We start from the raw sequence: 26224 nt of genomic DNA, 5'->3' as shown, positions 1-26224 counted from the left end.
ACAATAAACATCTTATAGAGAGCTATCTTACCTGTAAGTGAAACCGGGAGTGAGGCCCATGATTTTAATTTTTCTCTGCTATCCCTCAGTATTGATACAAAATTATCTTTATACCAATCTGCTGTATTAGCAGAGATCTTCAACCCCAGATATTCCAGCGAGTTCGTTTCTATAAACTGAAAGGGTTGTGCTTCCCCTGAATCGTGCTTCAGCCACAAGATTTTGGACTTCAAAAGGTTTGTTTTATACCCTGAGGCTCTACCATATTGTTCAAGCAGATTAATAATAGCACTAATCTGTTTTCTTGGCTCAGCAACAAATAGCAGAAGGTCATCTGCGAATAGAGCAGTTTTAAATTTTACCTGGCCTATATTTATTCCGATCAACATATTCCTTAACTTGATAGCCAGAGGTTCTATTATAAGATCAAACAATAACGGAGACATCGGGCATCCCTGACGGGTGCCTCTAGTTAGCATAAATGAGTTAGACATAGAGTTGTTAATCAACAAAGAGGCCTTAATATCTGAATATACTTTAACAATAAAATCCCTAAAGAGGCCCCTAAATCCATATCTTTCTAGGACCTGGATCAAGAAGAGCCATTCCACCCTGTCAAAGGCCTTCTCGGCATCCAAGGATAGCAGGAAGGCCTCCGGCAGGGCAGTACAGTCTCCCCCAAACCGGTTGATAACCTGAAGAATTTTCCTTACATTAAATTCAGACGCTCTCCCCATAACGAAGCCTGCCTGGTCCTGATGCACTATCGCTGGTAACAAAGATTTCAGTCTTTCCGCCAGAAGTTTCATCAGTATCTTGTAATCAAGGCCGAGAAGTGAAATGGGCCTATATGAAGTCATATCCGAAGGATCTTTATTGATCTTTGGAATTAAGATTATATTGGCCCTCTTAAAGTTCTCTCAAATTTGTTTATCTGTTCCATAATATGTATTATATAGATCGGTCGGTACCGGGCCTATCTCTGTTCGCAGGATTTGGTAAAATTCGACCGGTAAACAGTCTGGGCCAGGAGCTTTTCCTCTAGCCATTGAATTGATGTTTTTTTGTATTTCCCTCTCTGTTATTGGTTGATTCAGACCCTCACTATCCTCTTCTGTAATTTTTGGGAAATTGATATCTTCCAAAAAATTTTTAATGTCCTCTGGGTCAGGACATTGTGAAGTATATAAGTTAGTGTAAAACCTCTGAAATAATTGCAGTATTCGGCCTTGATCTGTATATACTTGATCCTTCTCTCTAATTGCTGCTATTGATTTCCTCCTAGACTGTCTTTTAAACAGAGAGGCCATATATTTTCCAACTTTATTTCCATATTTAGCAAATCTAGCACTACTCTTATATGAGAGTATCTGTGCCTCTCCCAGAAGGAACGTCTCTCTTTCTTTCTTTGCCTGGAAGTATTTATCTGTATTCAATTTACAGGGTCTTTCCCTAAACAAGATATATGCCTCCCTCACTTTATCTGAGAGGTCTAAATCTTTCCTCATGTTCTCTTTCTTTACCTTTGCCACATAGTTAGAGATTTCCGCTTTTAGATAGGCTTTAGAAGCTTCCCAGAAAAGCTGGACATCCCCTCTGCAGTGGCTGTTAAACGAGCTATAGTCTTCCCAGGCTTTAATTAAAAAGTCTTTAAAGCTGGTGGAATCTGGCAGATAAGCTGGAAAGAAGAAAGAATTGAATGAGAACTTCTTTTTTCCCATGGTCTGATAGACTAAAATCTCCAATGCTACATTTCTCAACTTTAGAGATTAATGCATCTGAGATCAAAAAAAGATCTAACCTTGATAACGTATTGTGAGTTTTAGAACAACACGTGTATTCAAGACTATTTGGATTCAATAGTCTCCATATATCAACTAATTTTAGTGAGTTATGGAGTAGATTAAATATTTTCTTCTCGTAGTTCAATTGAGCAGATTTGAATTTAATCTCCCCACTTCGAGCCCCCACTTTCCTTCTATCCAAGTATGAGTTTGGTGTGACATTAAAGTCCCCTACCAGTATAATCTTAGCTTTAGGGAATCTGAACATCTTCTTCACTAATAAATTCCCAAATTTCTCATTAGAGACATTAGGACCATAAATATTAACCAACAGGTATTCTTCCCCCTCAGTAGAAAACCTAATGATCAAATATCTTCCCTCACTATCTTGAGAGATATTAAGAATTTTATATTCCAACCTTGTGTGGAAAAGAACCATCACTCCTCTAGACGCTTTCGTATATGATGAAAAGAAAGATTCTCCCAACCAGCGAGCTTTGATCTTTCTATGCTCTTTATCTGATAGGTGAGTTTCCTGTAGACATACTATATCGAAATCTTTTTTCCCTAGTAGGTTCAAGATTGCTTTCCTCTTTATAGGGGAGTGTATCCCCCCTATGTTCCAAGTCAGTATTTTAACCATCTAACTTATAAGAGGGAATCCTCGGGGAGAAGGATATGGGAGGGGGGAGGGAAAGGAGAGGAAGAAGAAGAAAAAGAGGGGAGAAGAGGGAAGAAGAGAAAAAAAAAAAAAAGATGTAAGTAAATAAATAAATTGTGTTTTTAACACCTTGTGAACAGAATCATACCTTATTTTACCCATAACTATAATGTCTTTCTATCTATACAGATACTGATAAAACTTTTTAGGCATATACACAATCCTTTTCTACTTAGAGAAGTAGACATGTTTCTCATGCGTCCTAATGTTACAGTAATAAACAACATTTCACAAACATCAAACCAGAAATTTATAAACCATCTGTGTTCAGCATCATATATTACTTGATACATAGTTATATATTCTTTGTGAGTGTATATAGAAAAAGAGGGCAAAAAAAAAAAAAAAAAAAAAATGTATATTGCCCTTTGTGAGAAAAAAAATAAGTAAATTGTGTTTTAACCTCTTGTGATCAGAATCATACCTTTTTTTACCCATAGCTATAATGTCTTTCTATCTATACGAGTACTAATAAAACTCTTGAACATATACACAATCTTTCTCTACTTAGAGGAATAGGCTTATTTCTCATTCGTCCTAATATTACAGTGATAAGCAACAATTCACACATATCAAACCAAAAATATATAAACCACCTGTGTTCAATCTCATATATTACTTGATACATAGCTTTAGGCCTATACACAATCTTTTCTCTACTTAAAAGAGTAGCCTTGTTCCTTATTTGTCCTAATATTACAGTGATACACATCATTGTGAAAAAAAAGAAAAAAAAAACATAAAGAGATCCAGAGGAAAAAAAAAAAAAAAAAAGAAGAAAAATTTTGATCTCTTGAGCAAACATAAAGAGATCCAGAGGAAAAAAAAAAAAAAAAAATATATATTTTCTGTCCGGGGAAGAAGAAGAAGAAAAGAAAATAAAAAAAAAAAAATAACTATAGGTAGATAGAAAAAAAACCCCAAAAAAATCTTTGTTAAATGGCATCTTTAGACACACAAAAACAATTACAAAAACCATATAATGTAAAGAAGACTCTCATTAAGCCATCCCCTTCTTCGATTCATTATCCAAGAATGAAAGGGCTGCTTCTGGGGAGTCAAAAAAGAAAAAATCCAGGCCTGATTTTATCCTGAGTCTGGCTGGATACAGCAGGGAGAAAAACCTTTTTTCTGCCACTAGGCGAGAGCAGATAGGCGAAAATTGTTTCCTTTTCAGCGAGACTTCAGAGGAAAAGTCCTGGAAGAGCAGGATCTTTGCTCCTTGATGGTGTAGGTTCTGTTGTTTCCTATAGGCTCTCAAGATCTCGCTTTTTCCTTGGAAGTTCAAGAATTTCGCCATGACTGGTCTTGGTCTCCTATCAGTTGTCGTTGATTGGTCTCTTTCTCTTCCCAATCTATGCACTCTTTCAATTATGAATATGTTCTGCTCTGGATTTAAGCCCAATAGCTCAGGAATAGTCCATTCCACAAACTTTTTTAAGTCCTGGGTTTTTATTGATTCGGGGATGCCAATCAGGCGTAGATTGTTCCGCCTGGCTCTGTTCTCCATCTCATCAATTTTGTTAGATAGTGATAGATTTTGTTTCATTAAGGCCTCCATCTGAAGTTGTGCTTTAATCTGAGTATCTTCGCAATTTGAAATCCGTTGTTCCATCTCTTTTATTCTCTCTGCCTGATTTTTTAACTCCTCCAGTATTGTATTTAATCTGGTATGAATCTCTTCCAATTTGGGCCCTATCAGGGCCGAGACCAGTGTTGCAATTTCCCCTGCATAAGAAGTGTCAGGGATCTTTTCTTCCCTAAGTGATTTATTTGGGGAGTTAATTGAATTGGCACTCTTATTGCCTTTTTTTTCCGTTTTTTTCATTTTTGGTGACATTTTCCCCTGGTTGAGATACTTCTCCATATATCTGCTGACTTAATTTAGGCTCTGACCTGCTAGCTCCCAGTTGTAATCAACACTCAGCAGGGTGTCATCTCACAGGTCTTTTTCACAATGAGTGCAGTTTACAACCAAATCACTTTAAAAGAGGAGGGTTTTGAAAAAATAATAAAGAGATACAGGAGAAACTTGTACCAGTCTCTAAGCAACTCCAATCTTTATCAAATTCAACTTTTTGAGCAAGAATTTTTTAGGGAAGGTAGGGAGAGGAGGAGGGAAAAAAAAAGTAAACCAAGAGCCAAGGAAAAAGTAAGCTGAGCTCCTATACTCTCTGGTTCAACACCCCTCTTACATATGAGGGACAAACAGGGAACAAAAACAGCAACAGTCAGTAAAATACGTTCCTACCTTCCCTTGTTCCTTCCTTTCTCCTCCATTTACTCCGCTCTGTTCGCCCACAATTTTTCAGGGCCTCTCTCCTTACTCCTTTCTTTCTTTCAGGGGGACGAAGGCCTCCTCTAGGAAGGCAACTCTGTGGCTTCCCAAGTGCACCCCCTCACACCTTCTGCACCCAGAAAAAACCTCAGGGTTAGTCGGTAGCCCAATAGATCCTGGGCCCCTAGACCCTTCTTGTGTCGCTGTGGGTAGTAGCTTATCCCAGCCTTGCCCTTGCCGTATCCTGCTGTGGAGGTGTCAGGCCAGGTGTAGCCTGCAATTCGAGCCGCCTCCCCTCCTAGCACTCCTGGCAGAGAAACTTCCCAAGGGCGCTTCAAACCCCAAACTCGGCACTGGACGTGGTTTCCTCTCCACCGCTAGCGTGTCCGTGCTTCTGCTTGGGCTCCCGCTGTGTTGCGCTACGTGCTGTGCTGTTGTAATATTTTTCTTATGTTTGTAAATATTTTTTTATTTTTTGTAACTTAGTTCTTTTTTATTTTTTGTACTTTAGTTAGTTTATTTCATTGTAGTTATTTGTACATATTGTATTTAATTAATTTATTGATAGTGTAGTGTTAGGTTTAATTGTAGGTAATTGTAGGTATTTTATTTAATTAATTTAATGATAGTATAGTGTTAGGTTTAATTGTAACTTAGGTTAGGATTTATTTTACAGGTAATTTTGTAATTACTTTAACTAGGTAACTATTAAATAGTTCTTAACTATTTAATAGCTATTGTACCTGGTTAAAATAATTACAAAGTTGCCTGTAAAATAAATATTAATCCTAAAATAGCTACAATGTAATTATAATTTATATTGTAGCTATATTAGGATTTATTTTACAGGTAAGTATTTAGCTTTAAATAGGAATAATTTATTTAATAAGAGTTAATTTATTTCGTTAGATTAAAATTATATTTAACTTAGGGGGGTGTTAGTGTTAGGGTTAGACTTAGCTTTAGGGGTTAATACATTTATTAGAATAGCGGCGAGCTCCGGTCGGCAGATTAGGGGTTAATAATTGAAGTTAGGTGTCGGCGATGTTAGGGAGGGCAGATTAGGGGTTAATACTATTTATTATAGGGTTAGTGAGGCGGATTAGGGGTTAATAACTTTATTATAGTAGCGGTGCGGTCCGCTCGGCGGATTAGGGGTTAATAAGTGTAGGCAGGTGGAGGCGACGTTGAGGGGGGCAGATTAGGGGTTAATAAATATAATATAGGGCTCGGCGGTGTTAGGGGCAGCAGATTAGGGATACATAGCTATAATGTAGGTGGCGGCGCTTTGCGGTCGGCAGATTAGGGGTTAATTATTGTAGGTAGCTGGCGGCGACGTTGGGGTGGGCAGGTTAGGGGTTAATAAATATAATACAGGGGTCGGAGGTGTTAGGGGCAGCAGATTAGGGCTACATAAGTATAACGTAGGTGGCGGTCGGCAGATTAGGGGTTAAAAAAATTTAATCGAGTGGCGCCGATGTGGGGGGACCTTGGTTTAGGGGTACATAGGTAGTTTATGGGTGTTAGTGTACTTTAGAGCACAGTAGTTAAGAGCTTTATGAACCAGCGTTAGCCCAAAAAGCTCTTAACTACTGACTTTTTTCTGCGGCTGGAGTTTGTCGTTAGATTTCTAACGCTCACTTCAGACACGACTCTAAATACCGGAGTTAGAAAGATCCCATTGAAAAGATAGGATACGCAATTTACGTAAGGGGATCTGCGGTATGGAAAAGTCGCGGCTGAAAAGTGAGCGTTAGACCCTTTTTTGAGTGACTCCAAATACCGGAGTTAGCCTAAAACCAGCGTTAGGAGCCTCTAACGCTGGTTTTCACGGCTACCGACAAACTCCAAATCTAGCCGTAATTTACTTCTATTATCTAATTTGCTTCATTCTCTTGATAACACTTGCTGAAAAGCATATCTAGATATGCTCAGTAGCTGCTGATTGGTTGCTGCACATAGAGGCCTTGTGTGATTGGCTCACACATGTGCATTGCTATTTCTTCAACAAAGGATATCTAAAGAATTGAGCAAATTAGATAATAGAAGTAAATTAGAAAGTTGTTTAAAATTGCATGCCCTATCTGAATCATGAAAGTTTAATTTTTACTAGACTGTCCCTTCAAACTTCAAACTCTGGGTTGTAAATTATGGATTTAAATTTGAATTGACCCTTTGACTCCCTGTCAGTATTGGGTTATGCTCACTTACTGTCCCCCCCTGTTAATGAGCTGCATCTGAACACAATTTGTGAATCACAAGAGATGTAGAATATTACTCTTCTGCTTGGTGTCATCTGTTCTTAGGTTACCTCAGCTTCCAGTTGTGTCACATGACCCTGCTCACTGCAGCCTCCTTCTGATTAATCTATATATCCTTCACTTGCTAGGAGGCATCAAGAGGGGTGCCTCCTATTGGTACCAATTTCTGCTGCTAATATATTGACAGAACACAGGTGGCGCTGCAGCACAGCTTTTCCTTTGACCCATGTACTGCAATGGAGAGAAGCGTTCCTGTACCTGCCTCTCCATAGCATTACATCGGGGGGAAATATTTTTTTGGGGACTTTTTTGTTTTGTTTTAATTAAAATTTAATTAAGCTTTGGCCACATATGGCAGGGTAGGCACTGCCTCCCCTGCCTCCTATGAGTGCACATCCCTGCTGTGAGGAACTGTGTCCTCTAATACCTTGTAACTGTCTGCATGCCGGACAGCGGCGCAAGTAAGTGCTTTTTCTTCCAGTTGGGGAGACCATGCACTTAACAAATTAAAAACACTGCTTTTTTATTGGGACATAGATAATCCTGTTGTATGGGTTACACTGGGGCATGAAGCAGGCACTGTAGCATGTGTGATACTAACATTTAAACTCTTTTAAAAAGAAAGGGTAAAATGTTTTTATTAGGCTTTATTTTCTGACACATATTTACTTGATAAAATAATACAAGATTAAACTGAAAGTAAGGCTGAATTTTCTATTTCAGCAGCTTATTCATTTCCCCTTTGCTTTAAAATAAAACGATGCAACATTTTAAACTGTCAGGTTTGAAAAAACGGTTATTTCTGGTACTCCGTGTACCTGGAAGTAGTGCCTCTCTGTGTCACAGCAGTTATTTTTTTTTTTTTTTTTTTAAATAATTTTTTATTGAGACAATGGATGAAAGTAACAGAAAAGGGAGAGTGTCCCAGCACAAGACAAATACAAAAAGAAAAATAACTGTTACAAATCACATATGAAAGGTACATAAGAATTAAAACATTGATGTGCTAATATAGGATTTGTTAAAATATTATCTAGACAATAGAGTTTCAATATTTATATAATAATAGGAGTCAAAGATATGAAAGATATCAAGGTTGAGAACAGAGAAATAACATTTGACGTAAATTATAGCACCGACTTTATGACCTTAAATACAGAATGCGCACAGTGAGATCAAAACATGTGTGACTGGGGCATATAGAAATTAAGTCTCAGTTTTATAATACAGGTAACTAGTGGTCCCTACTCTCAAATAAGGGGTATTCTATACGCTGAAAATAGTGAGAGGAAGGGAGCTGGCATTTATCAGGCCTCCCGTAGGCCTGCGTGTATAGGGGGATGAGGGATGCAGCGGGCAAGAGCCGCTCATAATGGGGGGGATAGGGGAGAGGGGAAGGGAAGGGGGGGGCGGAGCCAGATAATTTGTCTTAAGAATATAAACTACAGGGCGATGTGAAATGGAATGGAGTAGGATCTCAGGGCTTTTGAGTATACTCCTGGAAAACATCTCTAAAATATGAGACCTTGCATAGAGGGTAAAACTAATGTACTGAGATTAGCATGACACAAGTTAGCTCTATAAGTATAAAGTACTCTCCTTGGTCCTTCGTTAGGCAGGTGAGAGGTAATAAAATAAGTAAAACAGGGATGTGTCAAGGTGCCCCTCTTGAAGCGTAGGATTACATAGGATAAATAGAACCATCTATCATGCATATCATAGATAGACTAGGGATTACAGTTGTATAGTCACAGAAAATTATAGTCAATAACATATATAAATATAACGCAACACTTAGGTAAAAGAGAGATCACATGCACCCATATAGACAACAATAATTATTAAACACATTATAAAGAACCGGAGTATACTAGAGAGAGTCTAAATTACATGCATGCTCACTGACATTACCACGGATAATATGACACCGTACATACTGTCAGTTAGTGCCAAGATACTTTGAACCAATTTAGTTATTTTATCTTATAACTTGTAGCACAACATATGTCTAGCGCCTTGCAGTCAAAGCCCACACGCCTTTATAAGTAAGGAATGAAAACTTATATGCTGGACCGTGCTTTCCCAGTAGACACGGCCCAACAGCATCTATAAATGGACCCTATCATCATCAAACAATATACCCTGCTTACTAATAGGGATATGGGCACCTTACGAGCTGTGAGCTTTACTAGTACTATAAAAGTGATGTGGCAACATTTGAACATGCATATAAAAAGCTTCAGCATGGACATGGAAGTTAGTTAATAACATATGTAAAACAAACCAGGGATAATTCTGAGAGAAAATATAAATTATGAGAGACTTTTATGCTAAAATCTACGTGGCTTCAGGCACCAGAGAATTAAACCCTAATATTACATGAAAGGGTACCGACCACTATTGGTCTGGGATTAGAATAGGTACTCTGTATGCTTCATATGGGGTAATTATAGCGCAATAATGTCCAAAACAGGTGATATAGTTCTGAGTTACCTTTTAGAGATCACATAACAAATTGTACGTAGGCAAGAAAAAGAGTACTTGCATATGTCAAGTGCACGTAAAAAGCTATTTTGAAGCCTTATATTTAACAATAGCAGGCTATCATGAGATCTAAGATGAGATGCAATGTAAGGCTACTCACAATGATCTTGTATACACAGTTATGTAGTTTCAATCACAATCATAGAGTCCCAAGGAAACCCTCAGACCTTGACACCTAGATATATATATATAAAATAAGTAGGACTGCACAACTCTGAGGACTTGAAAACAGCAGATGTTGCTTAACAGTGGAGATTTGAACATGCTATAAGCTGTGTGCTTTATGAGCTAGGATGCTGTAACAATCCACACTCTGAAAAACGCTGCATGAATTATAGGGGTTAATGCTATGTGAGGCAATATAGACTATGACTAAGGTGTACACGCCTAACCAGGCGCTCGTTCAGCACTGAATCAGCTAAAAAGAAAAAGAAAAAAAAAAAAAAAAAAATTGAAATTTTTAAATCTAGAGGTAATAGGAAAGCCCCTGAATAATCTAGAAAGGTGCCATATTAAGGTGTGTATCCCAATTAAAAAGTTTCTAGAGGACTCACGGGTAATATCTTGGTCAATAAATAATACACACAAAGAGTAAAGTCAGGTTAGGTACACAATAAAACAGTAGAGCCTTAAGGTATGGGAGAAGAGCAACAAGCTGTACCTATACACCAGGGGTACTGAATTAGACTTACTATATCTAAGCTGTACTTATGTACTGAAGAGCCCAGTGCTAGATTTATTACTATATACAAACTATACCTATATGCTAAAGGCACCTTATTAGACTGTTTAGTATACACTGGCCGTGCCTGTATACTAGCTGGCTCACTCAAATATACAAATGCTTAATTACAATATAGGACTTAAAAAATTCAACAGTACGTGCAAGAAAACTTTTCATCAAACAGTTCAATTACTTGTTGCAGGTTTAGAATTGACCTGGGGAGGAGAACGTTAATTCTGCTAAAGGAGTATGTAATACCCAAAGTATACCAGTAAACTAGCGCCAGGCACAATAGATTGGGCACTCTTCATTTTAGTGCCATCACTAAATCTAATGGACATTTTTGGGTGTAAACAACGTCCTGAGTTATGTCATGTATGTCAATGATGTGTAGATGAAGAGTTTCACCGGGTTACAACGGATCCTACTGCAAAGCCACTAACTATCCGACTGCACTATAGTGTCTCAGCTGTATTCTTGTAGATCTGGCCGTGAGTAATGGAAAAAGCCTCCAGGATCAAAAAGGTCTCTAACCGTATCAATGTAAAGTATGGCAACCATCCTGTGAGAGCTAGCAGGTAACATGGGTAGGTATCTAGTGAATTTAGAAAATGTCACAGTTGTATGATCTGTAGGTTTGAAGTGTCGCCTAGTTTCTCCAGAATCAGTGAGGGTAATGTGGCTGCAGGATGGTGCCGGAGCGGCTGGTGGAAGGGTGCTGAAGCGGATAGGAGCTAATGCTGCTCTAGGTCTTCCCGCAGTTATGCGTATCGGGTGGGCACTCCGCGCCCCTATAGCTCCCCGAAGCTCAGTGACATTCGGCTTGAGGTACTCAGCGGCTGCCTCTACGTGTTCAGGGACCTCAGGGATGCGGAACACATCTGCGGCTGTGGGGTATAGAACAGCAGTTGGTAAATGCTGAGGTTCTGTATTCTCAGAATCTCTTGTCAGCGTTATTATTGAGCTCTCGGTCGCAGCTGGGGCTTCTAGTCTGCAGGGCATGACTTTCTTTAATTGTCCTGACTCCGTCAAAGTTGTACGGTCTACAGATCTATTAGGGTAAAATGAGGGTTCCCGTACGGGAAAGTGTTGAGAAGGAGGATAAGTCAAGGGTTGTTCTGATGTTATTTTCGGCGCCATCATATGGGTCAGTGGCGCGACTTGTTCTTTCAATATTTCTGTCAAATCTTTAAATCTGCAGGACATCAGGCTATCAAATGCCTCAAGCTGAGCCAGAATAACGTCCTGAAGCTTCTCCATATCTCAAACTTGGAGTCCCCGCTGCTAATCTGATGTCCGGAAAAACTTAAGGTTTGTGTAACAGAGTACCTCGTGGGAGAAAGATGGCCGCTTCCTAGCGACTACTGTAGCAATTTTCGCAGATTTAAGTGACAGCAATCTTCCGTGAACGAGTGGCCATACACTCACAAGTTCTCTATATAAGCTGATCCGTGGTGTAAAGTTAAGTTAAGCTGCACTGAGCGGTCAAAAGTGAGTACATTTTCGGAATCACTCCGGAGCTCTAGCAAAATGCGACCGCTCAGATACAGAGCTGGCTCCGCCCCCTCACAGCAGTTATTTGACAGTTGCAAGGATAGCACATAGCAAAAGCAACAGCCCAGGAATCTGAGGTCCCAGGTTCAATCCCAGGATGTGACAGTACCCCCTCATCAAGGACCTCTCCAAGGGCCACCAGGCTTATAAATTTTAGCTGGGGATCGATCCTAATTTGGGATAAAATTTAAAGTGGATTTTTTCCTTGGCTTATTTTAATTGAATATTAAAATCTTTGAAACTTATCTGTACAAGTTTATTTACTGATTTCAACATGTCTGATATGGAGTTCATGCTTATTATGTTTAGATGCACAAATTGCAGCTCCTATGCAATTTTGTTCTTCATGTGTCAAGAAAACCTTGCAAAATAAAGGTAACATTTTTGAGCCTAATGTCTCTCAGGATGATGCTGTTAAAATAATACCTCAGCTTTCTACTGCTACATCCCAAGCCTCAATGGCATCACATGCAGTGCCATGCGGTTCTTCTATAACTCCTAGTGGAGTTTATTTAAAAGCAGAAATTGCTGCCCAGGTATCTTCAGCTGTATCTGCGGCATTAGCTGCCATTCCCAGATTACAGGGAAAACACAAGAGGAAATCTAGAAATTCAAAAAGTAAGGTGCCTGTCTTCAGTTCTGCTTCCCAAGTTGTCCTTTCTCATAAGTCTGATGAGGAAGATACATCAGGACTTTCTTAGGGTGAAATCTCAGATTCGGACAGTATAATTCTTTCTTCTAAGACTGAGGTGGTATCCTTCAGATTTAAGCTTGAACACCTCCGTGTATTGTTAAAGGAGGTTTTAGCTACTTTAGAGGACTCCGCTACCCCTGTCATTGTCACTTTTAAGAAATCTAGTAAATAGTAAATATTTTATTTGATAAACCTTCCTCTTCAGAGGTTTTTCCTGTGCCGGTCCATGCTAGGGTGGTTATCTCACAGGAATAGGAGAAACCAGGGGTGTCTTTTTCCCCATCACCCATTTTTAAGAAAATGTTTCCTGTCAAGGACTCCATTAAAGACACTTGGAAAACTGTACCCAAAGTTGAAGGGGCCATTTCCACTCTGGCTAAGAGAACAACTATTCCTATTGAGGATAGCTGCTCTTTTATGGATCCGATGGACAAGAAGCTGGAGGCTTATTTGAAAAAGATTTGTTCATCAAGGTCTCCAATGGCAACCTGCGGTGTGTATTGCCACCTTGACTAGTGCATCTTATTGGTTCGGCGCCTTGTCTGATTCTCTTCAAGTAGAGAAATCCTTGGATGAAATTCAAGATAGGATTAAAGCTCTTAAATTGGCCAATTCCTTTATTCCATATGTCATTTTACAGGTTGTTAGACTAGGAGCTAAAACTTCTAGTCTCGCTGTCCTGGCCCGCAGGGTGTTATGGTTGAAATCCTGGTCTGTGGATGTTTCCTCTACAGTCAAGATTCTGGCGATTTCTTACAAGCGCAAAACCTTGTTTGGACCCGGTTTGGCAGAAATTATCTCTGATATTACGGGTGGAAAAGGGTCTTTTCTACTTCAAGATAAGAAGAATAGGCCTAAAGGATGTCAGAGTAATTTCCGTTCCTTTTGTAACGTCAGAGGAAAGCCTTCCCCTTCTTCTTCCAAAGCAGGAACAATCCAAGTCTTCTTGGAAACCCAATCAGTCTTGGAACAAGGGGAAACAATCAAAGAAACCTGCAGCTGATTCCAAATCAGCATGAAGGACTTGCCCCAGATCCGGAATCGGATCAGGTGGGGGGCAGACTTTCTCAGTTCTCTCAAGCCTGGATACGAGATGTCCCAGATCCCTGGACTGTGGACATAGTATCCCATGGTTACAAATTGGAATGGTGACCATTCAGATATATCTCAGAGAATAGAATTAGATCAGTCGTCAAGGGACTCTCTCCCGTGGTGGATTTCTCAGGAACATCTGTCTCAGGGCAAATACTTTCGGAGACCTTCCTGGGCGATCATGACCATGGATGCAAGCCTGCTGGGCTGGCGAGCAGTCTGGAACTCGTTAAAAGCTCAGGGCCTTTGGACTTGGGAGGAGTCTGATCTTCCTATCAATATCTTGGAGTTGAGGGCGATTTACAGTGCTCTATTGGCTTGGCCTCAGTTGTCCTCAGTCCAGTTTATCAGGTTCCAGTCAGACAACATAACCTCTGTGGCTTACATCAATAACCAGGGAGGAACTCACAGTTCCTTAGCCATGAAGGAGGTTACTCGGATTCTTCAGTGGGCAGAAACCCACAACTGCCATCCACATTCAAGGAGTAGACAACTGGGAAGCAGATTTTCTGAGCAGACAAACTTTTCATCCCGGGGAGTGGGAACTCCATCCAGAGGTGTTTTCCAGTTTAGTCCTCAAATGGGGGGTGCCGGAGTTAGATCTGATGGCGTCCCATCAGAACGCCAAGCTTCAAAGGTATGGTTCAAGGTCAAGAGATCCGCAGGCCGTTCTGATAGATGCTCTGGCTGTTCCTTGGGTTTTCAGGTTGGCATACCTGTTTCCTCCGTTTGCTCTCCTTCCACGAGTCATTGCTCGTATTAAACAGGAGAGGGCATCTGTGATTCTAATAGCTCCTGCATGGCCTCACAGGATCTGGTTTGCAGACCTAGTGGAGATGTCCTCTCTCCCACCTTGGAGACTACCTCGGAGGAAGGACCTCCTGATTTAGAGTCCCTTCCTTCATCCAAATCTTGTTTCTCTGAAACTGACTGCTTGGAGATTGAACGCTTTATTCTGTCTAAGCGAGGTTTTTCTGAGTCGGTTATTGAGACCATGATTCAGGCTCGCAAGCCTGTTACTAGAAATATTTACTATAAGATATGGCGTAAATATCTTTATTGGTGTGAATCCAAGGGCTACTCTTGGAGTAGAATTAGAATTCCTAGAATTTTAACTTTTCTTCAGGAAGGCCTGGGAAGAGATTTTCAGTCAGCACCCTGAAGGGTCAGATTTCTGCTTTATCAGTTTTACTACATAAACGTTTGGTGGATATGCCAGATGTGCAATCTTTTTGTCAGGCCTTGGTCAAAATAAGGCCTGTCTTTAAGTCTGTTGCTCCTCCTTGGAGTCTTTACCTTGTTCTTAAAGTTTTACAGCTGGCCCCGTTTGAGCCGTTGCATTTCATAGACATTAAGTTGTTATCTTGGAAGGTTTTGTTTCTTGTTGCTATCTCTTCTGCTCAAAGAGTCTCAGATCTCTCAGCTCTACAGTGTGATTCCCCTTATCTTATTTTTCATGCCGATAATGTGGTTCTTTGTACTAAGTTAGGTTTCCTTCCTAAGGTTGTTTTTAATAGAAATATCAATCAGGAAATTGCTGTTCCCTCTCTGTGTCCTAATCCTTCTTCCAAAGAACGTTTGTTACATAATTTGGATAATGTACATGCTCTTAAATTCTACTTACATACGACTAAGGATTTTCGTTAGTCCTCTGCCCTCTTTGTCTGTTTCTCTGGGAAACGTAAAGGTCAGAGAGCTACTGCTACTGCTCTTTCTTTTTGGTTACAAAGTATAATTCATGTGGCTTATGAGACTGCTGGACAGCAGCCTCCTGAGAGAATTATGGCTCATTTCGCAAGAGCTGTTTCCTCTTCTTGGGCTTTCAAAAATGAAGCTTCTGTGAAAACTTTTTCCAAATTTGATATTTTTGCCTTGGCTGAGGCTTCTTTTGGGAGAAAGGTTCTTCAAAGAATTTCAAATCTACAGTTACAGGAGAAAATTTCCAGATTCCCATTTTTTTCAATTGTGAATCCTCCTATACAGTATACCTCATGGAGTGCATATGTGGCCTCCAGTATGTAGGTCGCACATCAAGAACACTACGTACGAGGTGGGGGGAACATCATCGTAATTGTAAAAATTGTAAGAAAAAGAACATCAAACATAGCATACCCCATCATTGCTTGACAAAACATAATGGAAATCCTTACATTTACAAATACATTCCGATCGATTTTGTTCCAAAAAATAATGACTACAATAGATTACTCAAACTAAGACAACGTGAAACATTCTGGATATACCGTTTAAGAACACTATATCCATTGGGGCTGAATGCCAATTTAGATCTGGCAGCCTTCAATTGATCTATTTTACTGCCACAGCAAGCCAACTTATCCCTCAGTTTTCAAATATTTACACACCCCTTAATGCAGCTTACAATATATTAACATTTCTTTTTTTCCATTCATGTCTACTTATTGTCATTTTTGAACAATAGATCAATACATTTACATGTCTGTCATTACAGATACACTCTTCACTACTTTGCGCATATCGTCATTCTTTGAATCAGAGATCAACACATTTACATGTCTGTCATCACAGATACAATTCTTAACAATTTTGCGCACATTGTCTATTATGGACAAACTAACATTAGTTCATTCATACATACCACACATAGACCATGACCATCTATATAACAATACATACCAATACTACCATATGTTACACACATTCGCAAACATCTGATATAGGTCTACAAAACACCTTTTGGGTGACACATATCGTTTTTCAACATTTGCATACACATCATATTATCCCACAATATCAAGGTTCATTCATCATTTATGTCAACCACATACCAAACACCTATCCCCCACATCACCTTTCCAATATAATCACAGAAATCAGAAATCTGCACAAATAATCCGAGGTGCACTATAACAATTTTGATACTGCACTAGAATACTATCATAAGTCAAATTCAAATAAAAAAGAATGATAACAATCATAAACATTTTCGTTCAACTATTTGAATGTCACTTCATCTTACATGTATTGAGGTCATAACTGACAATACACCATAGCAATAGATCACATCAAAAGGTATCTCGCATACACTTAACATAGTTTAAAGTGATATGACACGTAAGAATATATCATAGTTCTTTCTATAACAGTTAGCTTAGAAATTAGACAAGTTTTAGACATATGTACAACAACAAATAGCACTCAATAAAAGATGTTCATGGGGCACTTCGTTAGCATCTATTGAAAGATGCCTATGGGTTACTTTGTTAACTTCTTCCTCGCATTAATCAACACACAGATTTTAGTTATATTATGTTTTATATATTTGCACTATTTACATACAAGTTTACATTCAACATTATCACCCTGAACCTAAGTTCACAAAGTGCTGATATACATCTTTTGCATTGTTTGTTGCAAATGTTCCTTTAATATGCAACACAGCATTTAAGCTTACCATTATTTATAACATTATCATCCTGAACTTAAGTTCACAAAGTGCTGATATACGTCTTCTACATTGCTTGTTGCAAATGTCCCTTTAATATCCAACACAGCATTTAGGTTTACCATTGTTTATAATTTATTATACAATGGCCTCTATATTATATATATATTGTGTGCAATTTTTTTGTGTGTACTATTCTTCAAAACAATTCATGTCCACTGTAATTATTTTAAATTGAAGCCTTCAAATTGTGATTATACATTTTTCTTTTTAAATATGTTATGTTGGTAAATTCATGACTTTCTTTCTAGTTGAAGTCTACAGCTGTTCCAATTTTAAAATAATCATGACCATCTAATGCTGTTCAAACTCACACTAATTGTAACACCTGTCAAGCCCTTTATCCGGCTTTTCAGTTGAATCTTGCAATGTTTTTCATTGGTTTGCAACTTTTGTGACAACTTCCTTTTTAATCACACAAATGTGTATAAAATGTTAAAATTTGTAACATTTTTTATTCGCTTTGATATCTGAAGAAACGACCCTTGGTGGTTGAGAAACACGTTATAATAAAGCCTTTTAAAAATTCTTTTAAACTTTGGAAGTTGTGCATCTCTTTTGAATCGAAACCAAATTGAGCAATACAGTGAAGTTGCTGAACCAAGAAACGCTCAGAGCACGATTCCCTATCCCAAGGAAAAGCTCAGAGAAGGATCTTATCTAACAGTGTACTAGCTACTGATTAAAGTGCTAGCAGGCGAGATAGTACTGGTCACAGCACAGTACCACAGTTATTGGTAAGCACATTACCTCTCTGTCTTTTGTATTTTCTCTATCTGAAACAATATTACGCTATGTGGCGCCCTCTCCATCTCTATTTCATAACTTTATTCTCCCATAGGAATCCATGGGATATCAGGCAGCAGCGAACATAAGCTTTTGCTGCTTTCAGACTCCCATCGATTCCTATGGCATCCAGGTACACTGGGCCAGAATAGTGCCAAGCGTACCTGGTAGATTTTTGTTAACTAGCAAAAGTAGTCAGATAGTGCCGAACTTGCATTCGGAACATCTGTAGTGACGTAAGCATCGATCTGTTTCAGACTGAGACCGGCGGATCGTATATTACGTCACAAATTTCTACTTTTGCCGGTCTGTAGGGTTTGATAAAAAAGGCGAATCAGGCTCGCCACAAATACGCTGCGGAATTCCAGTGTATTTGCAGTTAACGGCTTGATAAGTAGATGCCAAGGTCTGAGATGTAGGGGGGAGCAATGCAATTGAGGGCTTTATAAGTCAGAGTGAGAATTTTGTGTTTAATCCTGGAGGCAAGAGGAAGCCAGTGAAGGGATTGGCAGAGAGGTGCGGCAGATGAAGAGCAACGTGTAAGGAAGATGAGCCTGGCAGAGGCATTCATTATGGATTATAAAGGAGCTAGGCGGCAGCTAAGGAGACCAGAGAAGATGGAATTGCAGTAGTCAAGGCGGGAAAGGATGAGAGAGTGGATTAAAATCTTAGTTGTGTCTTGTGTAAGGAAATGTCTGATTTTAGCAATGTTTTTGAGGTGGAAGTGGCAGGCTTTAGCCAAGGACTGAATGTGAGGAGTGAAAAAAGATCTGAGTCAAGTGTGACCCCAAGACATCGGGCATGTGAGGTTGGGGTAATGATGGAGTTATCAACAGTTATAGAGACATGGGGTGTGGAGATTTTGGAAGAAGGGGGGAAAATAAGGAGCTCAGTTTTGGAGAGATTTAGCTTGAGGTAGTGAGAGGACATCCAAGATTAGATATGAGAGAGACAGTTAGTGACACTGGTTAGCAAGGAAGGAGATAGTTCTGGTGCAGAGAGGTAGATTTGGGTATCGTCGGCATACAGATGATAGTGAAACCCGTGAAACTTTATTAAGGAACCTAATGAAGAAGTGTAGATTGAGAAGAGAAGGGGACCGAGGACAGAGCCTTGTGGTACCCCAACAGAAACAGGTAACTGGGCAGAGGATGCCCCAGAGAAGGCTACACTAAAGGTACGGTTAGACAGATAGGAAGAGAACCAAGAGAGAGCCCTGTCACAGATGCCGAAGGATTGAAGGGTATGGAGCAAAAGAGGGTGGTCAACAGTATCAAAGGCTGCAGACAGATCAAGGAGGATAAGTAGAGAGAAGTGGCCTTTGGATTTTGCTATAAGTAGGTCATTGGTAACCTTAACAATTGCTGTCTCTGTTGAGTGAAGGGGGCGAAGTCCAGATTGCAGTGGATCAAGGAGAGAGTTTAATGTAAGGAAATGGGATAGACGTGCATACACTAGTTTTTCAAGAAGCTTTGAGGCAAGAGGGAGTAGGGAAATAGGGCGGTAGTTGGATGGGGAGGTTGAATCGAGAGAAGTTTTTTTGAGGATAGGTGTGACTAATGCATGTTTAAGAGATGTGGGAACTATACCAGTGCTGAGGGAGAGGTTGAAGATGTATGTGAGTATAGGGATAAGGGTAGAAGAAAGGGAGGGGGTAGTTGTGAGGGGATGGGGTCGAGGGGACAGGTAGTAAGATGAGAGGATAGTATAAGGGCAGAAATTTCTTCCTCTGTAACAGGGGCAAAAGACCTAAATTTATAGCTATGTGGATTTTGCATGATTGTGAGCTTTTGAGGGGGTGGGAGACCGGTAGTGTGTTGAGAGCTGATTTTATTTCTGATGAAGTCAATTGTGTTATTGAAGTAGCTTGCAAAATCTTGAGCTGAGAGAAAAGTTGTGGTGGGAGGTGACGGTGGGCAGAGAATAATATTGAATATGGTGAACAGACGTTTTGGGTTTGAAGAAAGAGTAGAGATAGATTAAGGGCAGAATAGTAAGAGTTCAAGATAAATTTATAGGGGGATATTTATCAAGCCATCAACCGCAAATATGCGCGTAATTGTGGCGAGCTTGATTTAACCTATTTATCAAAGCCTACAGACCGTCAAAATTTTAAATCTGTGACGTAACATACAATCCGCCGGTCTCAATCCAACACAGATCGATGCTTACATCATTACAGATGTTCCGAATACACATTCGCTCTATTTGACAACTTTTCCAAGTTATCAAATTTCTAACAGGTACGATTGCGGCTATTCCGGCCCAGCGTACCTAGTTTTCAATCCGCCACCCTGGAGGCCGCGGATGCCATAAGAATCAATGGGAGTCTGAAAGCAGTGAAAGCTTATTTTCGATGCTGCCAGATATCCCATTGATTTCTATGGAAGAAAACAAGTAACGTTTACACCTAACACCCTAACATATACCCCGAGTCTAAACACCCCTAATCTGCTGCCCCGACATCGCCGCCACCTACATAATATTATTAACCCCTATTCCGCCACTCCCGGACCCTGCCGCCACCCAAATAAACCTATTAACCCCTAAACCTCTGGCAACCCACATCACTACCATTAACTAAACCTATTAACCCCTAACCCACCAGCCCCCACATCGCCATGAACTAAATTAAGCTATTAACCCCGAAACCTAACAACCCGCTAACTTTACATTAAAATTACAACATCCCTATCTTAAAATAAATTAAAACTTACCTTTAGAATTAAATTAAACTATATTAAACTATTAATTAACCTACCCTAACTATTATACTACAATTACATTAAACTACCAATTAAATTAACTATATTACATATTAAAAAACCCTAACCCTACTCAAATTATTTAAATATACTATTAACCTTTATTAAAAATTACTAAATTACAAAATAAAAAAACGCTAAGATACAAAAAAACACACTAAGTTATGAAAACAAACAAACCACAGTATCAAAAATAATAATGAATTACACCTAATCTAATAGCCCTATCAAAATAAAAAAGCCCCCCCCCAAATAAAAAATAAACCGTAGCCTACAATAAACTACCAATGGCCCTTAAAAGGGCCTTTTGTTGGGCATTGCCCCCCCAAAAATCAGCTCTTTCTTTCATGTAATTAGCAAGAGTCCATGAGCTAGTGACGTATGGGATATACATTCCTACCAGGAGGGGCAAAGTTTCCCAAACCTCAAAATGCCTATAAATACACCCCTCACCACACCCACAATTCAGTTTTACAAACTTTGCCTCCGATGGAGGTGGTGAAGTAAGTTTGTGCTAGATTCTACGTTGATATGCGCTCCGCAGCAAGTTGGAGCCCGGTTTTCCTCTCAGCGTGCAGTGAATGTCAGAGGGATGTGAGGAGAGTATTACCTATTTGAATGCAGTGATCTCCTTCTACGGGGTCTATTTCATAGGTTCTCTGTTATCGGTCGTAGAGATTCATCTCTTACCTCCCTTTTCAGATTGACGATATACTCTTATATATACCATTACCTCTGCTGATTCTCGTTTCAGTACTGGTTTGGCTTTCTACAAACATGTAGATAAGTGTCCTGGGGTAAGTAAATCTTATTTTCTTTGACACTCTAAGCTATGGTTGGGCACTTTGTTTATAAAGTTCTAAATATATGTATTCAAACATTTATTTGCCTTGACTCAGAATGTTCAACTTTCCTTATTTTTCAGACAGTCAGTTTCATATTTGGGATTATGCATTTAAATTATTCATTTTTTCTTACCTTCAAAAATTTGACTATTTTTTCCCTGTGGGCTGTTAGGCTCGCGGGGGCTGAAAATGCTTCATTTTATTGCGTCATTCTTGGCGCAGACTTTTTTGGCGCAAAAATTATTTTCCGTTTCCGGCGTCATACGTGTCGCCGGAAGTTGCGTCATTTTTTGACGTTATTTTGCACCAAAAATGTCGGCGTTCCGGATGTGGCGTCATTTTTGGCGCCAAAAGCATTTAGGCGCCAAATAATGTGGGCGTCTTATTTGGCGCTAAAAAATATGGGCGTTGCTTTTGTCTCCACATTATTTAAGTCTCATTTTTCTTTGCTTCTGGTTGCTAGAAGCTTGTTCTTTGGCATTTTTTCCCATTCCTGAAACTGTCATTTAAGGAATTTGATCAATTTTGCTTTATATGTTGTTTTTTCTCTTACATATTGCAAGATGTCTCACGTTGCATCTGAGTCAGAAGATACTACGGGAAAATCGCTGTCTAGTGCTGGATCTACCAAAGCTAAGTGTATCTGCTGTAAACTTTTGGTAGCTATTCCTCCGGCTGTTGTTTGTATTAATTGTCATGACAAACTTGTTAATGCAGATAATATTTCCTTTAGTAAAGTACCATTGTCTGTTGCAGTTCCTTCAACATCTAAGGTGCAGAATGTTCCTGATAACATAAGAGATTTTGTTTCTGAATCCATCAAGAAGGCTATGTCTGTTATTTCTCCTTCTAGTAAACGTAAAAAATCTTTTAAAACTTCTCTCCCTACAGATGAATTTTTAAATGAACATCATCATTCTGATTCTGATGACTCTTCTGGTTCAGAGGATTCTGTTTCAGAGATTGATGCTGATAAATCTTCATATTTATTTAAAATGGAATTTATTCGTTCTGTACTTAAAGAAGTATTAATTGCTTTAGAAATAGAGGATTCTGGTCCTCTTGATACTAATTCTAAACGTTTAGATAAGGTATTTAAATCTCCTGTGGTTATTCCAGAAGTTTTTCCTGTTCCTAATGCTATTTCTGCAGTAATTTCCAAAGAATGGGATAAATTGGGTAATTCATTTACTCCTTCTAAACGTTTTAAGCAATTATATCCTGTACCGTCTGACAGGTTAGAATTTTGGGACAAAATCCCTAAAGTTGATGGGGCTATTTCTACCCTTGCTAAACGTACTACCATTCCTACGTCAGATGGTACTTCGTTTAAAGATCCTTTAGATAGGAAAATTGAATCCTTTCTAAGAAAAGCTTATCTGTGTTCAGGTAATCTTCTTAGACCTGCTATATCATTGGCTGATGTTGCTGCAGCTTCAACTTTTTGGTTGGAAACTTTAGCGCAACAAGTAACAAATCATGATTCTCATGATATTATTCTTCTTCTTCAGCATGCTAATAATTTTATCTGTGATGCCATTTTTGATATTATTAGAGTTGATGTCAGGTTTATGTCTCTAGCTATTTTAGCTAGAAGAGCTTTATGGCTTAAGACTTGGAATGCTGATATGGCTTCTAAATCAACTCTACTTTCCATTTCTTTCCAGGGTAACAAATTATTTGGTTCTCAGTTGGATTCTATTATCTCAACTGTTACTGGTGGGAAAGGAACTTTTTTACCACAGGATAAAAAATCTAAAGGTAAAAACAGGGCTAATAATCGTTTTCGTTCCTTTCGTTTCAACAAAGAACAAAAGCCTGATCCTTCATCCTCAGGAGCAGTTTCAGTTTGGAAACCATCTCCAGTCTGGAATAAATCCAAGCCTGCTAGAAAGGCAAAGCCTGCTTCTAAGTCCACATGAAGGTGCGGCCCTCATTCCAGCTCAGCTGGTAGGGGGCAGGTTACGTTTTTTCAAAGAAATTTGGATCAATTCTGTTCACAATCTTTGGATTCAGAACATTGTTTCAGAAGGGTACAGAATTGGTTTCAAGATGAGACCTCCTGCAAAGAGATTTTTTCTTTCCCGTGTCCCAGTAAATCCAGTGAAAGCTCAAGCATTTCTGAATTGTGTTTCAGATCTAGAGTTGGCTGGAGTAATTATGCCAGTTCCAGTTCCGGAACAGGGGATGGGGTTTTATTCAAATCTCTTCATTGTACCAAAGAAGGAGAATTCCTTCAGACCAGTTCTGGATCTAAAAATATTGAATCGTTATGTAAGGATACCAACGTTCAAGATGGTAACTGTAAGGACTATCTTGCCTTTTGTTCAGCAAGGGAATTATATGTCCACAATAGATTTACAGGATGCATATCTGCATATTCCGATTCATCCAGATCATTATCAGTTCCTGAGATTCTCTTTTCTGGACAAGCATTACCAGTTTGTGGCTCTACCGTTTGGCCTAGCTACAGCTCCAAGAATTTTTTCAAAGGTTCTCGGTGCCCTTCTGTCTGTAATCAGAGAACAGGGTATTGTGGTATTTCCTTATTTGGACGATATCTTGGTACTTGCTCAGTCTTTACATTTAGCAGAATCTCATACGAATCGACTTGTGTTGTTTCTTCAAGATCATGGTTGGAGGATCAATTTACCAAAAAGTTCTTTGATTCCTCAGACAAGGGTAACCTTTCTGGGTTTCCAGATAGATTCAGTGTCCATGACTCTATCTTTAACAGACAAGAGACGTCTAAAATTGATTGCAGCTTGTCGAAACCTTCAGTCACAATCATTCCCTTCGGTAGCATTATGCATGGAAATTCTAGGTCTTATGACTGCTGCATCGGACGCGATCCCCTTTGCTCGTTTTCACATGCGACCTCTTCAGCTCTGTATGCTGAATCAATGGTGCAGGGATTACACAAAGATATCTCAATTAATATCTTTAAAACCGATTGTTCGACACTCTCTAACGTGGTGGACAGATCACCATCGTTTAATTCAGGGGGCTTCTTTTGTGCCTCCGACCTGGACTGTAATTTCAACAGATGCAAGTCTCACAGGTTGGGGAGCTGTGTGGGGATCTCTGACGGCACAAGGAGTTTGGGAATCTCAGGAGGTGAGATTACCGATCAATATTTTGGAACTCCGTGCAATTTTCAGAGCTCTTCAGTTTTGGCCTCTTCTGAAGAGAGAATCGTTCATTTGTTTTCAGACAGACAATGTCACATCTGTGACATACATCAATCATCAAGGAGGGACTCACAGTCCTCTGGCTATGAAAGAAGTATCTCGAATTTTGGTTTGGGCGGAATCCAGCTCCTGTCTAATCTCTGCGGTTCATATCCCAGGTATAGACAATTGGGAAGCGGATTATCTCAGTCGCCAAACGTTGCATCCGGGCGAATGGTCTCTTCACCCAGAGGTATTTCTTCAGATTGTTCAAATGTGAGAACTTCCAGAAATAGATCTGATGGCGTCTCATCTAAACAAGAAACTTCCCAGGTATCTGTCCAGATCCCGGGATCCTCAGGCGGAGGCAGTGGATGAATTATCACTTCCTTGGAAGTATCATCCTGCCTATATCTTTCCGCCTCTAGTTCTTCTTCCAAGAGTAATCTCCAAGATTCTGAAGGAATGCTCGTTTGTTCTGCTGGTAGCTCCGGCATGGCCTCACAGGTTTTGGTATGCGGATCTTGTCCGGATGGCCTCTTGCCAACCGTGGACTCTTCCGTTAAGACCAGACCTTCTGTCTCAAGGTCCTTTTTTCCATCAGGATCTGAAATCCTTAAATTTAAAGGTATGGAGATTGAACGCTTGATTCTTGGTCAAAGAGGTTTCTCTGACTCTGTGATTAATACTATGTTACAGGCTCGTAAATCTGTATCTAGAGAGATATATTATAGAGTCTGGAAGACTTATATTTCTTGGTGTCTTTCTCATCATTTTTCTTGGCATTCTTTTAGAATACCGAGAATATTACAGTTTCTTCAGGATGGTTTAGATAAGGGTTTGTCCGCAAGTTCCTTGAAAGGACAAATCTCTGCTCTTTTTGTTCTTTTTCACAGAAAGATTGCTATTCTTCCTGATATTCATTGTTTTGTACAAGCTTTGGTTCGTATAAAGCCTGTCATTAAGTCAATTTCTCCTCCTTGGAGTTTGAATTTGGTTCTGGGGGCTCTTCAAGCTCCTCCATTTGAACCTATGCATTCATTGGACATTAAATTACTTTCTTGGAAAGTTTTGTTCCTTTTGGCCATCTCTTCTGCCAGAAGAGTTTCTGAATTATCTGCTCTTTCTTGTGAGTCTCCTTTTCTGATTTTTCATCAGGATAAGGCGGTGTTGCGAACTTCTTTTTAATTTTTACCTAAAGTTGTGAATTCCAACAACATTAGTAGAGAAATTGTGGTTCCTTCATTATGTCCTAATCCTAAGAATTCTAAGGAGAAATCGTTGCATTCTTTGGATGTTGTTAGAGCTTTGAAATATTATGTTGAAGCTACTAAATCTTTCCGAAAGACTTCTAGTCTATTTGTTATCTTTTCCGGTTTTAGAAAAGGCCAGAAAGCTTCTGCCATTTCTTTGGCATCTTGGTTGAAATCTTTAATTCATCTTGCCTATGTTGAGTCGGGTAAAACTCCGCCTCAGAGGATTACAGCTCATTCTACTAGGTCAGTTTCTACTTCCTGGGCGT

At 39.4% G+C, this 26224-nt stretch overlaps 1 protein-coding gene across 1 annotated transcript in view; it reads left to right on the top strand.

Moving 5' to 3' along the window:
• CPNE7 (copine 7) overlaps positions 1 to 26224 on the top strand; it is a 402966-nt gene that overhangs the window by 264980 nt on the left and 111762 nt on the right. The window lies entirely within an intron of this gene.

This window comes from Bombina bombina, chromosome 1, assembly GCF_027579735.1.
Source record: "Bombina bombina isolate aBomBom1 chromosome 1, aBomBom1.pri, whole genome shotgun sequence".
Lineage (NCBI taxonomy): Eukaryota > Metazoa > Chordata > Amphibia > Anura > Bombinatoridae > Bombina > Bombina bombina.
This window is presented reverse-complemented; position numbering and strand designations above follow the sequence as displayed.